Source organism: Felis catus, chromosome D1, assembly GCF_018350175.1.
Source record: "Felis catus isolate Fca126 chromosome D1, F.catus_Fca126_mat1.0, whole genome shotgun sequence".
Classification (NCBI taxonomy): Eukaryota; Metazoa; Chordata; class Mammalia; order Carnivora; family Felidae; genus Felis; species Felis catus.
In genome coordinates, this window is record NC_058377.1 from 63,636,821 (window position 1) to 63,656,147 (window position 19,327).

At 37.0% G+C, this 19,327-nt stretch overlaps 1 protein-coding gene across 1 annotated transcript in view; it reads right to left on the reverse strand.

Annotated features, from left to right (window-relative positions):
* The window catches only part of LOC101094047 (interferon-induced very large GTPase 1-like), a 56,039-nt gene extending 50,318 nt beyond the window's left edge, over positions 1 to 5,721 (reverse strand). The window contains exon 1 of the mRNA XM_023239524.2: positions 5,620 to 5,721. The gene's annotated coding sequence lies outside the window, so the exon portion shown is untranslated. The remainder of the gene's footprint in view (positions 1 to 5,619) is intronic.
* Between the last annotated feature and the right edge of the window lie 13,606 nt (positions 5,722 to 19,327).

Genomic DNA, 19,327 nt, shown 5'->3' on the forward strand with positions numbered 1-19,327 from the left:
TGCCAACAAATTGGACAACCTAGAAGAAATGGATAAATCCCTAGAAACATATAAATTACCCAAAGTGAAACAGGAAGAAGCAGAAAACTTGAACAGACCGGTAGTCAGCAAAGAAATTGAATCGGTAATCAAATATCTCCCAACAAACAAAAGTCCAGGACCAGATGGCTTCACAGGGGAATTCTACCAAATGTTTAAAGAATTAGTACCTATTCTTCTCAAACTATTCCAAAAAATAGAAAAGGGAGGGAAACTTACAAATTCATTTTATGAGGCCAGGCTTACCCTGATAGGAAACCAGATAGGAATTCCACTAAAAAGAGAACTATGGGCCAGTATTTCTGATGAATGTGGATGCAAAACTTCTCAATAAAAACTAGCAAACCAAATCCAACAATACATTCAAAAAGTCACCATGGACAAGGGGGATTTATTCCTGGGTTGCAAGGGTGGTTTACTATTCACAAATCAATCAATGTGATATATGACATTAATAGAAGAAAGGATAAGAATGATCCTTTCAATAGATGATATTTTTAACATATCATTTCAATAGATGCTGAAAAAAGATATGACAAAGTACAACATCTATTCATGATAAAAACCCTCAATAAAGTATGTTTAGGGGGAGCATACAGCAACATAAAGACTGGTCAATTTTTGTGCAAGTTCCTATTTGAAGATGTTTGAAATTTTTCTAAAAGATGTACACATATGAGTGGAATTGCCTTATTATCAGAAATCATTAAATTTATGTGAGTAGGAATCTTAGTTAAATATTTTCCCTATAGATAGATGATTTTCCTACCCTCATTAATCTAATAATGTTCCTCTTCTGATTTGTATCACTTTCTCTCTAATAAACAGAACTTGTATATGGAAGGTTTTTGTTTTCTAGGCTCTTATTCTCTGCCTTTGCCATTTTTGTTTATACTCTGTCATTATTAGAGATTACTCTAAATGGTATTGACTTGTAAAATACTTTGTTATCTGCTTCGGCAAGTACCTCCCCTTTATTTTTTTTCTTCTAGTAGTGTTGGTTACTTTTGACTTTTAAATAGATTCTCATATGATTTTAAGGTAAACTTTTAACCTTGTTAAGCTTTTGTCTATAATTACATTGAGTTTGAAAATTTTTTTGGGGGGGGGAATGCCATCATTACTGAGACTTGTCTTTACAAATATGGTTTGTTTCTCTGTTATTTGGATGTTTCTTTATGTGCTTCAATAAAGTTCCATAACTTTCTTTGGTGAAGTTCTTATACACTTTCAGTAGATTTACTCTTAGATTCTTTATTATTCTATTGTTAGTGTTAATGACATGGTTTTAAAATTACATTCCTTTTTTAATGCTTCTAATATATATTTATTTTTTTCTGCAAATTTTTATGTAAATTCCAATTAGTTAACATATAGTGTAATATTAATTTCAGGTGTAGAATTTAGTGATTCATTATTTACATACAACACCCAGTGCCCACCTCCGCAAGTGCCCTCCTTAATCCCCATCCCCTATTTAACTCATCCCCCCACCCACCTCCCCTCCAGTAATATCAGTTTGTTCTCTATAGTTAAGAGTCTGTTTCTTGGTTTGCCTCTCTTTTTTAAAAAACTACGTTCTTGGAATCTGGCCATTTGTAGCAACGTGGATGGAACTGGAGAGTGTTATGCTAAGTGAGATAAGTCAGGCAGAGAAAGACAGATACCATATGTTTTCACTCATATGTGGATCATGAGAAACTCAACAGAAGACCAGGGGGGAGGGGAAGGGGGAAAAAGTTATAGACAGGGAAGGAGGCAAACCATAAGCGACTCTTAAATACTGACAACAAACTGAAGGTTGATGGGGGGGGGGGTTAGGGGGGAGGGGAAAGTGGGTGATGGGCATTGAGGAGGGCACCTGTTGGGATGAGCACTGGGTGTTGTATGGAAACCAATTTGACAATAAATTTCATATAAAAATAAAAATAAAAATTACATTCTGTATGGTTTCTTGCAGGCATACAATTTTGTAAATTTAGCTTCTATACAGACATGAAAGAATAATATAGTTGATATTTAGTTATATATTCACATGCAAATATACTCATGTGATAGATACAACGAGTAGACTGTTGTCAGTGAACAAACTGCAAAAACAGATTTGTAAAAGTCTGGGATCACTTAAGTCTTGCTCTTTTTTTCATTGATAAGCAAATTAACTTTTAGCCAGCAAAGAGGTAAATCTAGACAGCCTGACCTTGAGCAGACTGGCTGAAATCTTCAAAATGATGTATGGATTCTCTGAAAACCCTGTGAATTTAATTATGGAGTATTTGTGACAAGTGTCTTCCATGTCATTCTGTTAACACCAATTTCTTAGGCTAGGTTTATACTTTTTCATCAAACTTGTTGACCCTTCTGTTAATCATAACAATGTGGTTATAGATGTTATGGAATTCTTTAGGCAGGTAGTCATACTGTCCGCAGATAATAGACATTTTATTTCTTTTAAAAACTTTATTTTTTTTAATGTTTATTTATTTTTGAGAGAGAGAGAGAGAGAAAATGAATGAGTGCGGGAGGGGCAGAGAGAGAGGGAAACACAGAATCTGAAGCAGGTTCTAGGCTCTGAGCTATCAGCACAGAGCCTGACATGGGGCTCGAACCCACGAACTGTGAGATCATGACCTGAGCCAGAGTCAGACGCTTAACTGACTGAGCCACCCAGGTGCCCCTAGACATTTTATTTCTTATCTTTTAATCCTTAGTGTTGTAATTGTTATCTTACTGTGATCAGTGGAGCTGTAATTAAATGTGGAACAAGAACTTTGATACAGGGTATATTTTAATGTTCTTGACTTTAAAGAGAATATTTTTAACATTTCACCATTAAATATGATGTTTCCTATATATTTGTGGGAGATGTTCCCGATTAAACAACTTTCATTGCATTGTCAGTGTGCTAACTTTATTATGAATCTGTGTTGAATTTTTTTTTTAGTTAAACAATGATTTTGTTGCTTGAGAACTTAGACAAATGTATGCAACCAGGGCAGAAGCTGTGGATGACTCATATTTCCAGTTGGAGAGGAGGACTCATATGATTTTACAATATTGGGCCAACTAGTGAATATGGCTCTTGACCAGAAACAGAAAAATGTAAAACACTTCATGAATTTGCCCAGAGGCCACAGTAATCTCTGTATCGTTACAATTTTAGTATATGTACTGATAAATCCTAATAAATATATTGAGATAAATTCACATAACATAACATTCGCCATTTTTTATCTATTTTAAAGTGTATAATTCAAAGGTTTTTACTATGTTCACAATGTTGTACATCAAAGGACACTACCAGAAGAGTGAAGAGACAATCCAATGAATAGGAGACAATTTTTTCTTTCTTCCTTCCTTTCTTCCTTTTCTTTCTTTCTTTCTTTCTTTCTTTCTTTCTTTCTTTCTTTCTTTCTTTCTTTCTTTCATCTATCTACCCATCTATCTATCTATTATCTGTCTGTCAATCATCTATCTAAATCCAGAACATTTTTATCACCCCAAAGAAACTTCATCCCCATTCAACAGTACCTCCTCATTTCCCCTCCTCACTATTGTAGAGATCACTAATGTACTTTCTATCTCTATGAATTTTCCCATTCTGAACATTTCATAAGTAGAATCATACAGTATGTGGCCTTTTGTGTCTACCTTCTTTCATTTAGTATGTTTTCTCCAGGGTTCCTCCATATTGTAGCATGCATCAGTACTTCATTCTGTTTTATGGCTGAATGACATTCTATTGTATGGGTCTACCACATTTGTTTATCCATTCATCAGTTGATTGGCATTTGGGTTATTTTTGCTTTTTGACTATTATGAATAATGCTGCCATGATCAATTTGTTTACAAGTTTTTATGTGAATGTCTCTTGGAATGGAAATCTAGAAGTGGAAATGCTGGGTCATATGGTAATTCTGTGTTTAACTTTTTGAAGAGCTTCCTTTTTTTCACAGCCATTGCACTGTTTTACATTTTTACCAGCCATGTAATGGAGATTTCAGTTTTACCACATCCTCTTATTTGTTTATTCCCTTTTATTTCCATCTCCACTTTTATTCTCATTTCCTTCATAGACACCCACTTTAATGGGTTTGATATGTATGGTAATGTGTGTGGCCATGTAAGTATACTGGTAAAACGTATAATCGTTTTTTTACATGAGTATATATTATTAATTTATATAAATAGTTGTGTAATATAGACTTTGTTCTATTTCTTTTTGCCCCCTTTCTCTGTGTGATCTCTTCATGTTGTCTCCTAGATGGTAACTTCATTGTAGTTGGGCTTCTTATATGGTGGTTAAAGACCCCATAAGATAGTGTTCCTAGCAAACAAGGTGGAAAATACATGGCATTTTTATGACCTAGCAATGGACTGTATAGTGTCACTTCTGCAGTGCTCTTTGGTTGAGGTAATCAAAAAACCTGCTCAGTTTCAGGAAGAGAGGACAGAGACCCTACTTCTTGATGTGAAGAATGTCAAAGAATTTGGATATCTATGAAAACTTTCATGGATATTTGATCTGTTATTAAATAAAAATAGCTGGTTATGGCAGACCTTACTTGATTACGAGAAATATGACTTTGTTCTCAATCATTGACAAAACTAGCTAAATCATATTTTTTAAATCATATTCTCCCTTACAGAGGTTTATTTCTGTCTGTGTGTGCTGTGTTATACCTAGAGGAGAGCCCAGTAATATAGTAATAATAGTTCATATATTTTTAATCCCTTGCTAACTGTGGGATACTAAACTTTGGGATTAATGTTCTTAATTGTAATTTCTACAACAATCCTTTGAAGTAAGTGCTGCTGCTGCTGTTATTGTTGTTATTATCATCAACTAAACTGGTGCACATTCAGCTCGCTGGTTATGAAAATGTTGAAATACTTCCATACTGAGTGGTAAACAGCTGCTGCTTCAAGGGTGTCTTTGATGTCCTGATCATCCAGACTGCATACCCTTCCCCACAATCCAACAGCAGCTAAAAGGCTAATTCTGGGTGCTATAGAGAGCCAGACTCCACCCAGAATGTTCAGTGCTTCTGCCTTTCCATTTACCATTTTGAACACCACTCCTAGATAGTGTTATTTTGGAAATGGAAGAAAAGATCAGACACAGAGAAGTTAAATGACTTGTCCGGACCACGTAGCCAGGATTCAGCTTAGGAAATCCTAGACCCCCACCTGTGCTGTTAACTACTCTCCTGTAATGTGAAGTCTGTGAATGTTTGTGGAATAAATTGGCACATTTAAGATTCTGTGATCTTTCCCCCCCAAATGACAAAGAAGGAAGTTTGGAAAGAGGTAAGGATGCTTCTATGAGTCCTAGAGGCTAGAATAAATAGATTTTCCTAGGATGCTTGGTATGGCTATCAGCACACACAGATGGACTTCCCCTCCAAAATTTGGTTTGGATGTTATGACTGATAACATGTTTCTCCCTCTCTCCTTCCCTCCCTCCCTCTCCTTCTCTCTCTCTCTCTCTCTCTCTCTCTCTCTCTCTCTCTCTCTCTCTCTCTCTCACACACACACACACACACACACACACACTGAATGAAAAGATTCATTACTTACATAATTGAGGTCTCTGTGGAGAATAGGGAAGACCTTTCGAGGACGTCTGAAATGTCTGAAGAGCAAGGAAAGGAAGTGGCCTGGGTTTTTATTGTGGTGAGGGGTGGGGCTGGGTAAAACTTCATGTACTTTGGGAAGGGTGTGTGTGGTTTGCATTTGTGCTGATGCTAGATATGGGAACATCAGGGCTTTCTCATTAGTTTACCCAGATGTGGATACAAGGGGAAGAGTGAAAGAGGAGTTTAAAAGTTGTTAGCAGTCAAATATCAACCACCCAAAAAAGGAGTTGTACTCCTCATTATAGTGCTTTATTCCAATGTCATTTTTCCTTTCCAGCCTAGAGTTAGTGCAGCATAGTAGAAAGAGCACAGGCTTTCATATCAGAAACTTTAGAAATCATGTCTTAAGGAGTACATCTATGAGGACTGGAAAAATGAAGCTCACAGCTCTAGTCACAGGATTTATTGTTTATTTATTTATTTCTTTATTTATTTACTTTATTTTTGTATGAAATATAATTTATTGTCAAATTGGTTTCCATACAACACCCAGTGCTCATCCCAACAGGTTACTCATAGGATTTATAAATCATTCAAAGGATGACTAAGAGAATTGCAGAGATAAGAGATATATTTGAGTTTGTTAGGCTGCTTGACATTCCCCTTAGGTTTCTTATAGGAAATGTGTTCAATGTGGTAAGGATGACTGGTGGTCAGGTGAGGAATTCACCAGGTATAAATTGTACCCAAGAAACGGTGTAAAGTTTATCTATGGCACTCAACAACCTTTGACCCATCTACTCCCTGTAACAACTTCCTGATAGAGGAAAAACAGTAATTCTGGGGCTCAGCAAACCACACAATCTAGGTTCAGATATCTGAACAATTTGCTACACTATAATCTATGATATTTTCCTGACATCTGTACCATAAATAAATCGATATCACCTCACTTGCATTTGCATTACAGGTCCTAGGATTTTTCCTTTTATGTTTGTTTTATATGTTTGGTTTATATATAGTCCTATGGGCAAGATGGGCTATGGTTAACCTCTGCCTGAAATAACTACCTTTGGATTTTTTTCTGTGAAACTTACTAGGAGATTGGATGATGATGAGTTTGGGGTGGAGTTAAGAATGGGAATCACTTAAGTCTTAGAGTTCAGTGACAAGATTGTCTTTCCTCAGGACATTTTTTCTACATCCCCCCACTATGTCTTTCCTCCAGCCTCTCAATCTAGTCATCTAGAAGAAAGAGAAAGGATAAAGGAATACTTTAGCCATGCTCTCTTTAGAGGCATGAATGGAGGTCAGGCTTGTGGAAACAAACTTTCGCTTCCCTTAAAATAATTCCCTCTGTATTTTTTTCTTACCACTGTCTGGACATTCATTCCATCTCAGCATCTTGTTTGTGTCTGGATTTTCAGGCCTACAATGGGGAGATAACTGATGTATTCTAATCTTCCTTGCTCCAAGGTCTTCTGGCTTTCTCCTTCCTGCTTTCTCTTCAAAAGACTCTTCCATACACAGATCGGGAATAACAAGATTAATAATTCTTTTTCCTAAGACTTCAGTAAATCTTTACTGAACATCTACTAAGAGTGAGGCCTTATGCTGATATTACAGAAATATGTGTGAATAAATTGACCATTGCCCATACAAACCGTGTTTTATGGGGCAGGGGTAGGAAACAGATATGCAAGTAAATAATGAAGTTAAAAGATGCTAATCACAAGAGATGAGGAATGTCACCCCAAGTCTTACACTGAGAAAAGAGCTTCTAACTTTGCCTAACTTGTTCTTCCAAGGGTAGTTGAAAGGCTACCTCCCTGTAAAGAATTCTTGGATGAACAACCAGTTGCATTCTCTATTTGACCAGTTGACCAACTGTCACATTTCATATCTTCAGTGTCACTTAACTCATTGTATTTTTGCTCCCTCCTGGATCGTGAGCTGCTTGTGAACAAGAGCTGTGTCCGTTCCATTTTAGGCATAGTTGGATGTGATTTGCAAACATTATCATAAAGAATTTTTGCATCTTCATGAATAAGTTTGGGTTATACTTTTCTTTCCTTGCAGGGTCCTTGTCCAACTTGGTGGCTTGATGAAATACGCTTATAAAGGAAATTGATTGCTCTCTCTTTTCTCCCTTCTCCAAACTATTTTATGAGATAGGCATTTGTTTTTGAGTATATAGTTGTGCTGTAAAAATGAGTCTGGAGTCTTTCAGGGATGGAGAATTGGAAAACAAATTTGGTTCCAGTTAGCTACATTTTCTTTTTTTATTTTTATTTTTAATGTTTATTTATATTTGAGAGAGAGAGAGAGACAGAGCAAAAACAGTGGAGGGACAGAGATAGAGGGAGACACAGAATCTGAAGCAGGCTTCATTCTCCTAGGTGTCACCACAGAGCCCGAAGCAGGGCTCGAACTCACAAACTGTGAGATCAAGACCCCAGCCAAAGTCAGACCCTTAATGAGTGAGCCACCCAGGTGCCCCTGGTTAACTACATTTTCTAAAGTGACTGTATAATTTTACATTTGCATTTTTAGCAGCAGTGTTTGTGAATTCCAGTTGGCCATATTTTTGTCAACACTAGTATTGTTAGTCATTTGAGTGGGTGTGCAGTGCTATCTCATTATGGCTTTAATTTGCATTTCACTAGTAATGAATTCTTGTGAACATTTTTATGTACTTATTGATCATTTGTATATCTTCTTTTGTGAAATGTCTGTTCAAATATTCTCCCAGTTTTGTCTTTTTTTTTCTTTTTGACTCTTAAATGTTCTTTATATATTCTGGATACAAGTCTTTTGTCCAATATGTCTTGCAAAGTTTTCTCCCATTCTGTGGCTTGATATTTTTTAAATGTTTATATATTTATTTTGAGAAAGAGAGAGAGAAAGCAAGAGGGGGGGAGGGCAGGGAGAGGGAGAGAGAGAATCCTAATTTGACTCTACACTCAGCACAAAACCTGATGCAGGGCTTGATTTCACCACTGTGAGATCACGACCTGAACTGATATCAAGAGTTGGATACTTAACTGACTGAGCTACCCATGTGCCTCTGATATTTTCTTTTGTTAACTATGTCTTTCAGAGGGTAAAACTATTTTAACCTCAATGAATGCTCTTTTATCAATTTTTCTTGTATTGTGTTTTGTGTGTCCTGTTTCAGGAAGTCTTGCCTAGACTAACCCAATGTTATGAAGATTTTCTTTCTTGTTTCCTTCCCCAAAATTAATTGTTTTAGCTCTTATATTGACTTCTGTGACCCATTTTCTGTTAACATTTGTTAATGGTGGGAAACAAGGATGAAGTTTCATTTCCCCCACTATACAAATATCTAGTTGTTCTGGCACGATTTCTTGAAGACATCTTTTCCATATTAGTTCAGTGAGTAGGTATGAAAAAAAAACTATGTAAGTGTTAGTCTATTTATGAACTCTCTCTTCTATTATAAAAAAATTCCAAAGAAATTGAAGAATAAATGAAGACATATAAAATGTTCATTGATTGGGAAGATGGGGGAGGAGTAGGAGGGCCCTAGGTTCACCTTGTCCCATGAATATAACTAGATGACTGTCAAATCATCTTAAATACTCCAGAAATAACATGAAGACTGATGGAACAAACTCCATAACTGAAGGGAGAGAAGAGACCCCATCAAACAAGGTAGGAAGTGTGGAGATGAGGTTTAGGGCAGAAATAAATTATGGCAGCTTGGAGGTGAGGGAGCCTTAGATACAGCTGAGGGTGAGAGAGAGAGGAGAACATGGTGTGTGTTGGGGGTGGTGGGGTGGGGTGGAAGGCACAAGAGGAACATTTCCCCATAGCCATTGACTTGGAAAGCAGAAGATGCCGAATTTCCTGAGTTCTTGCAACCAGCAAGACTTAAAGCCTGGAGTTTTAAGGGTCAGAGGGTTTGGCTGGGATAGAGCCTGGAGGGTACTGCCCTGCTTCTGGAGAGAAGGCAGGCAAACAACCCATCAGTGGATAGCATGGGAACAGTGTGATGAATAGCACCTGGACACACAGTGAGGAGAATATTTGCTCTTCTTGGAGCTTGTCCCTGAGAGGCAGTGTTTATGGAGACACTTCTCTGAGAAAAAAAGGAGCTGGCCTGCACCATTCTCCTCTCCTTCCCCTCAGCATAAACACAGAGCCACCTGCAGGAAGGAGCACACAGTAGGAGGACAATGGCTGCCTAACTTGCATATACCAAGTCCCACCCCCATGTGCTCTGGTAGAACCCCACTACCTAGTCATGCTTGCCTCAGTCCCAGTGTGTGTGTGTGTGTGTGGGTGCCTCCCCAGAAGACCAGCACAGGCCCCTGCCCACAGTCCATTTCCTGACCAGAGAGTTCTGCAGGGCCCCAGTTCTAGAAGAGGTGGTGACAGGTCTCATTTTATAAGCAGCACGCCTAGTTAAAATTCACCACTTTCAGACTAGGGATGAAATACTGCCAACAGCAGGATAGGAGAACCTCTGAAGAGGACTGGCCTGAAGGATAGAGCAGCCAGAAAAAAGCACAGTGCCTGGAGCACACACTGAAGACAGTCCCTGAACTGCCAGGCCCTAGGCATTCCATGATCTCTTCTTCATAAGGCCATTATTTTCAGGAGCAAAAGACACAACTGGCTTTTCTAATAACAGAAGTAGCCAGATACTTAGGCATATGAGAAGACACAGGAATCTATTCCAAATGAAAGAAAAAGATAAGGCCATGGCCAGAGATCTAAGCTGAATAGATATAAGTAACATACCTGATGGAGAATTTAAAGCAATGATCATAAGGATACTCACTGGACCTGAAAAAAGAATGGAAGACATCAGTGAGACCCTTACCACAGAGATAAAGAATTGAAAAAGAAATAATCAGAGATGAAGAGTGCAATAAACAAGATTGGAAGCGTGTTTGATGCAATCAACAGCAGGCTGGAAGAAACAGAGAAATGAATTAATGACCTAGAACACAAAGCAATAGAAAGCAAGGAAGGTGAAAAAAAGAGAGAAAGAAGAATTATGCAAAGTGAGAATAGACCTACGGAACTCAGTGACTGCATGAAATGTAATAACATTAGTGTTATAGGAATCCCAGCAGAAGAAGAGAGAGGAAAAAGGGCAGAAAATTTATTTGAAAAAATAATAGCTGAAAACTTCCCTAATCTGGGGAAGGAAACAGACATCCAGATCCAGGAGGCACAGAGACTCCCATCAAAATCAACAAACGCAGAGCAACACCAAGATATATTATAATTAAGTTTTCAAAAAAGAGTACAAAAATGTGTTTTAAAGGCAGCAACACAAAAGAAGTCATTGACCTAGAAGGGAAGGCTAATAAAGCTAGCTGGAGATTTCTCAACAGAAATGTGGCAAGCCAGAAGGCAGTGGTATGATATATTCAAAGTGCTGAGTAAGAAAATTCTGCAGCCAGAATGTCGCATCCAGGAACACTATCATTCAGAATGAAACAAAAACTAAAGGAGTTGTGACCACAAATCAGCTCTGTAAGAAATATTAGAGGAGACTCTTTGAGTCGAAAAGAGAGACCAAAAGGGACAATGTAAAGGCAGGAAACACAAAAGCAGTAAGTGTAAAAATGAGTCAAGGAACTCACACACAAAAAGGGGTACCTAAATATAATATGTGTACCTAAAACGTGTACCTATAATGTGTACCTAAAACGTGGGGCCATGGAGAGGGAGAGGAGAAAAGAATGGACTCAAACCTCAGTGACCATCAACTTAATATAGACTGTTAATTTGCAGAGGAGATTTTATATAGATCTAATGGTAACTATGTGTCAAAAAACAAAAATATACTTACAAGGAATAGAGAAAGAAATCCAAATATATCACTAAAGAAACTCAGCAAAACATGAAAGACCATAAGGTTCAGAGAAAATCTCCAGACATCACCACCAAAGGAGGTAATAAAATGGAAATAAATATATATATATATATATATCAGTAAATATATATATATCAGTAAATATATATATATATATATATCAGTAATTACTCTGAATGTAATTGGACTAAATGCTCCAATAAAAAGACATAGGGTGTCACAATGGATAAAAAAAAGCAAGAACCATCTATATGCTGTCTAGAAAAAACTCATTTATACCTAAAGTCACCTGCAGACTGAAGGTGAGGGGGATGCAGAAACATTTAACTTGCAAATGGATGTCGAAAGAAAGCTGGAGCAGCAATACTTATATTGGACAAACTAAACTTTAAAACAAAGCCCATTATAAGAGACAGAGAAAGACACTATATTATAATTAAGGGGACAATCCAACAAGAAGATATAATAATTGTATTATATTATATTATATTATATTATATTATATTATATTATATTATATTATATTACATTATATTAAACAATTGTATTTATGCCTCCAACATGGAAGCACCCAAATATATAAAATAATAATAAACATAAAGGAACTAATCCATAATAATGCCATAATAGTAAGGGACTTTAACATCTCACTTATATCAATGGACGTATCATCTAAACAGAAAATCAATAAGGAAATAATGGCTTTGAATGCCACACTGGACCAGATGGACTTAACAGATATATTCAGAACATTCCATCCCAAAACAGTAGAATACACAATTTTTTCAAGTGAGAATAGGACATTCTCCAGAATAGATAACATATTAGGTCATAAAACAGGCCTCAACAAATACAAAATTTTAAAGTCATACCATGCATGTTTTCTGACTACAGCACTATGAAACTAGAAGTCAGCTATAAGAAAAAATCTGGAAAGATCACACATACATGGGGGTGAAACAACATGCTACTAAACAATGAATGGGTCAACCAGGAAATTGAATAAGATATGAAAAATTACATGGAAAGAAATGAAAATGAAAACACAACAGGCCAAAACTTTTGGGAAGCAGCAAAAGCGGTCTAAGAAGGAAGTACATAACAATACAGTCCTATGTCAAGGTGCAAGTAAAATCCCAAATAAACAGCATAACCTTACACTTAATGGAGCTAGAAAAAGAAAAGAAGGAATTATTTCCAGAAAAAGGAAAGAAATAATAAAGATTAGAGAGAAATAAATGATACAGAAACTAAACAAACAATAGAACAAATTAATGAAACCAGGAGATGGTTCTCTGAGAAAATTAAAAAAATTAATAAAATTGACAAATGTCTAGCCAGTCTTATCAAAAAGAAAAGAGAAAGGACTCAAATAAATCACAAATGAGAGAGGATAAATAACAATCAACACCACAGAAATAACAAATAATTATAAGAGCATATTATGAAAAACTGGAAGAAATGGATAAATTCCTAGGAACAGATAAACTACCAAAACTGAAACAGGAAGAAGAAGAAGACTTGAGCAGACTGATAATAGGAAAGAAACTGAAACAGTAACCAAACCAAATATCTCCCAACAAACAAGACTCCAGAACCAGATGGCTTTACAGGGGAATTCTACCAAACGCTTAAGAAAGAGGTAATACCTATTCTTCTGAAACTATTCCAAAAAATAGAACATGAGGGAAAATTTCCAGATTCATTCTATGAGGCCAGCATTACCCTGATACCAAAACCAGATAAAGACCTCACTAAAAGAGAGAACTACAGGTTAATACTCCTGATGAACATAGATGCATTCTCAATAAAATACTAGCAAACCAAATCCAAAAATATGTTTAAAACAATCATTCACCATGATCAACTGGGATTTATTCCTGGGTTGTCAGGGTGGTTTAATATTCTCAAATCAATCAAAAGAATTAATAAGAGAAAGGATAAGAGCCATGTAATCATTTCAGTAGATGCTAAAAAAGCATTTGACAAAGTGGAACATCCATTCATGATAAAAACCCTCAATAAAGTAGGTTTAGGGGAAGCATACCTCAACCTAATAAAGGCCATATGTGAAACACCCACAGCGAATATCATCCTTAATTGACAAAAACTGAGAATTTTCCTCTACCATCAGGAACAAGACAAGGGTGTCCACTCTTACCACTTTTATTCAACATGGTGCTAGACATTCTAATCACAGCAATAAGGAAACATAAAGAAGTGAAAGACATCCAAACAAGCAAGGTAGAAGTCAAACTTTCACTATTTGCAGATGACATGACACTCTATATAGAAAACCCCAGAGACTCCACCAAAAAATTGTTAGAACTGATACATGGATTTAGTAAAGTCACAGGATACAAAGTCAGTGTACATAAATCTGTTGCATTTCTGTACACCAATAATGATGAAGCAGAAAGAGAAATCAAGGAATCAATCCCATTTTACAGTGGCACTAAAATCCATAAGATAGTTAGGAATAAACCTAACCAAAGAGGTGAAAGGCCTTGTACTCTGAAAACTATAAAATACTGATGAAAGAAATTGAAGTGGACACAAAGAAATGGAAAGATATTTTATGCTCATGTACTGAAAGAACAAATGTTGTTAAAATGTCTATACTACCTAAAGCAATCTACACATTTAATGCAACCCTTTTCAAAATACCACAGGCATTCTTCACAGAGGTAGAACAAACAATCCAAAAATTGGTATGGTACTGAAAATAGCCAAAGAAACCTTGAAAAATAAAAGCAAAGCTGGGAGCATCACAGTTATAGACTTTAAGTTATATTACAAATCTGTAGTAATCAAAATAGTGTGGTACTGGCACAAAATAGACACATAAATCAATAGAACGGAATAGAAACCCCAGAAATGAACCCACAAGTATATGGTCAACTAATCTTTGATTAAGCAGGAAAGAATATGCAATGGGAAAAGGATAGTCTCTTCAACAAATGGTATTGGGAAAACTGGACAGCAACATGCAAAAGAAAGAACTAGACCGCTTTCTTACACCATACACAAAAATCAATTTCAAATTGATTGAAGACCTAAATGTGAGACCTGAAACAATAAAAGTTCTAGAAGAGAACATAGGCAGTAATCTTTTTGACATCATCAGTAGCAAGTTCTTTCTAGATGTTTCTCCTGAGACAAAGGGAACAAAATATCAAATAAACTGTTGGAAGACTACATAAAATAAAAAGCCTCTCCTGCATAGTGAAGAAAACACTCAATCTACAGAATGGAAGAAGATATTTACAAATGACGTATCTGATAAAAGATTAATATCCAAAATCTATAGAGTTTATCAAATTCACACCCAATATTGAATAATCCAATTAAAAAATGGGCAGAAGACATGAACTGACGTTTTTCCAAAGAAGGAACACAGATGACCAACAGACACATGGAAAGGTGCTCAACATCACTCATCATCAGGGAATTACAAATCCAAATTACAATATCACCTCACGTCTGTCATAGTGGCTAAAATCAACAACACAGGAAACAACAGGTGTTGGCGAGGATGTGGTGAAAGGGGAATATTTTTGTAACGTTGGTGGGAATGCACACTGGTGCAGCTACTCTGGAGAACAGTATTGAGGTTCCTCAAAATATTAAAAATAGAATTACCCTACACCCTAGCAATTGCACTACTAGGTATTTACCCAAAGGATAAAAAAATACTGATTCAAAGGGATACACACACCCCGATGTTTATAGCTACATTATCAACAATAGCCAAATATGGAAAGAGCCCAAATATCCATTGACTAATGAGTAGATAACGAAGATGGGGTGTGTGTATATATATAAACTCAACATCCAAAATTGAATATATATCACGGAATATTACTCAGCCATGAAAAAGAATGAAATCTTGCCATCTGAAACAATGTGGATGGAGCTAGAGAGTATTATGCTAAGGAAACTAGGTCAGTCAGAGAAAGACAAAAACCGTATGATTTCAATGATATGTTGACTTTAAGAAACAAAAGAGGTGAACATGGAAAAAAAGGGAAGCAAACCAGGAAACAGAGTCTTAACTATAGAGAACAAACAGATGGTTACTGGAGGGGAGTTGGGTGGGAGGATGGGTTAAACCAGTTGTGAGTATTAAGTGCACTTTAGAAAAGCACTGCGTGTTGTATGTAAGTGATGAATCACTAATTTTTACACTTGAAACTAATATTGCACTGTTTGTTAACTAGGTGGAATTTAAATAAAAATTTGGGGGAAAAAAGAGAGAGAAACGAGTTTCAGGTGTTAAGTCCAACTCATTGTAGGAATTCATAAAATTATGCCTCTCTGGTTTTCAAAGTCAGATGTTATGTGGGTTCATCCTCATCCAGTTTGCCTGTGCCCGAGTGCTTGGAGTGAGGGTTTGGTTTTTTCCTTCTCCGTGGCCATGGTGTCCCTCCATCTTGTGGACAGTCTGATTTAGCTCTGTACTGTGTCTTTGCCCTTCCTACCCTGTTCAGTGTGAATTATTCTGTACATTTAAATGTGGCAAGTCTGGCCTACCAGTGTTTGGATTGTGTTCTGGCTCATTCACACTGATGTGGGTGTTATCTAGTTTTATCTATGGGAGGAGTTGAGTTTAGGATCCTCCTACTCCACTGTCTTCCCATGAAGTGTACTTTTCGTTAATGGGAGAAACCCTAAAAGGTTTTTTTTTTTTTTAAAGAAATTGACAAGCAGATTTTAAAATTTATATGGAAATGCAAAGGACTTAGAATAGGCAAGATGATTTGAAAAAGGAAAATAAAATTAGAGAAATTTAATTATTTGAATTTAAGACTCACTGTAAAACTACAATAATGAAGAATATAATTTTAGTGTTTATTTTATTTATTTTTATCATGATAAGTGTACTCTTTAATCTTTATAACTTATTTCAGCCATCTTCCCAATTACCCTTCCTCTGGTAACCATCAGTTTTTTCCTTACAGTTAAGGTCTGTTTTTTTTATTTCTCTCTCTCTCTTTGATTGTTTGTTTTTGTTGCTTAAATTCTACATATGAGTGAGATCATATGGTATTTGTCTTTCTCTGACTGCCTTATTTCACGTAGCATTTTTTGGTTTTGTGGTCAAGAACTCTTTTAGATTTTGTTTTTCTGAGAAAATCTTTATCTGTCTTTCTATTCTGTATGATAGCCTTGTTGGATAAAGTATTCTTGACTGCAGATTTTTTCCATTCAGCACTTTGAATATATCATGCCACTCCCTTCTGGTCATCAAGTTTCTGCTGGAAAATCCACTGATAGTCTGACGGGATTTCCTTTCTTTTGTCTTGCTGCTTTAAAATTTTTTTAACACTACTTTCTGCCATTTTAATTACTATGTGTCTTGGTGTGGACCTCCTTGGGTTGAATTTGGGAGGGGGATCTCTGCCTCCTACATCTGAATATTTGTTTCCTTCCACAGATTCAGGAAGTTTTCAGCTATTATTTCCTCAAACAAATTTTCGGCCCCCTTTTCTCCCTCTTCTGATATTCCTATAATCCGAATGTTATTATACTTGATGGAGTCACTGAGTTCCTTAAGACTATTCTGAATTTGCTTACTTTTCTTTCATCTCCTTTGTTCAGCCTGGTTACTTTCCATTACTCTGTCTTCCAAGTCATTAATTCATTCCCTTTCTTCATATTTTCTGCTATTAATTCCATCCAAGGTATTTTTAATTTCATTTATTGTGTTCATAATCTCCGATTGGTTCTTTTTTATCTCTGTGTTAAGGGTCTCACTGATGTCCTCCACCCATTTCTCAAGTCCAATGAGTATCTTTAATGATCATTACATTCTCAAGTCCAATGAGTATCTTTAATGATCAGACATATTAATGTATATCCATTTCACTTAGGTGTCTTGGTGTGGTTGTGTTCTTTCATTTGCGACATATTTTGTGTCTCCTGACCTTTGTAACTCTCTGTGTCTGTTTCTGTGTGTTAGGGAAGTCAGTTACTTCTCTTATTATTTTTTTAACGTTTTTATTTATTTTTGAGACAGAGAGAGAACATGAACAGGGGAGGGGGCAGAAAGAGAGGGAGACACAGAATCCAAAGCAGGCTCCAGGCTCTGAGCTGTCAGCACAGAGCCTGAAGCGGGGCTTGAACCCATGGACTGTGAGATCATGACCTGAGCCGAAGGCGGGCACCTAACTGACTGAGCCACCCAGGCACCCCTACTTCTTTTGTTCTTAATGGTAGTAGACTTATGAAGAAGAGGTCTTGTAGTGCCCTGCACTGCAGGGTCTTTTGCTTCCCTGGCACTCTAGGAAGCCTGGTGCTCTAGGAAGAGTACTACTGTTGAGTCTTGGCCTCTTTTTCCTTTACTCTGATTGTCTGCAGAGGCTCTGTTTGCCTCTTTTGGGTAGTGTTTGGTCCCCACCAGGGAGGGGTGGGGCATGTTTTAACAAGGTGTGTGGTGGTCTGCTTGGGAAATGAGACCTTCCCCTGCCACCCCTGGAACTGACCCACCCAACATGTGTGTTGGGAGATGTGGTGTTGGTAGGGTTTGTGCCAATCTTCTTGCGGGGACAGGGCCCACAGTGCTGGGATTAAGGCGAGTATGCGTAAGAAAGGCAGATCCACCCAAAGCACAGCGGTGTTCTGGGGTGGGGAGGGTGCATTTGTGTAAGCAAGTTAGATGATGAGTATCAGCTGTGGCTTTTGTTTATGCTGGGAGTTGGGAGGGAAATGGTGCCTGCCAGTCCTTTTTTCCTGGAGGGGTCCCCCTGTGATCCTTGTGTCTCTGGGCCAGACTCTGAAATGAGCAAATTATTCTTCTTCCCATCTGCCCCTGGTGTTTTTCAAAATTCTGGTTCTTCTACCCCCAAGGCCAAGAGCACACTGTACACACTGTATATTAGCCAATCTGACAATAAATTATATTTTTAAAAAGCAAACAAACCAAACTGTCGGTTTTATGCTGTATCTGCACAGTCTGTTTGCCATTCTGTCCCTTTAAGGGCAGGGACTCTGCTAATGCCCTCTTGGCTCTCCTAGAGCCAAGCCCACCAATTGATAAAAATACCAAGTTTTAAGTCCCACTGGTTTTAAGAACTCATGAAATTTGCTTTCAAAGGCAAATATTATGGGGATTTTTTATGGGATCCCTGGGGTAAAAGTCTGTTTCCTGCCCTTCTCTGTGCCACCAGTTCCCTCTCCACTGTGAATGACCATGATCCATTTGCTCCCAGGCCACATCTTTACCCTTACTACCTTCTTTGATGTGGCTTCTCTACCTTTAGATGTGGAATTTTTTCCTCTAGTGTTCAGATCATTTTCTGGGTTATGTATGCGGATGTGAGTGGTCTCTAGTTGTATCCATGGGATGAAGTGAGCTGAGGTCCTCGTACTTCACCATCTTCCCAGCCAACCTCCAGAATATCATTTTAGTTTTAAAGGAAAGTTGTGAAGATAGTAGAGTGAGTTTTATATACACACACACACACACACACACATATGTATATGTATATGTATATGTATATGTATATGTATATGTATATGTATGTGTATGTGTATGTGTATGTGTGTGTGTAGTTTCTGCCTACCTTCTAGCCACTTTTCCCTAATGTTAACATCTTCCATAACTATGAAACATTTATCAGACTAAGGGATTGACATTGGTGCATTACTATTAATTGAACTCCAGAGTTTATTTGAATTTCACCAGTTTTTCCACTATTATCTTTTTCTGTTCCAGGATAACACTGCATTTAGTTGTCACATCTTATTTTCTTTGGGTCTGTGATAGTTTCTCAGTCTGGCCTTTATTTATCATGGCCTTAATTAACAGTTTCAAAGAATAATGGCCAAGTATTTTATATAATTTCCCTCAATT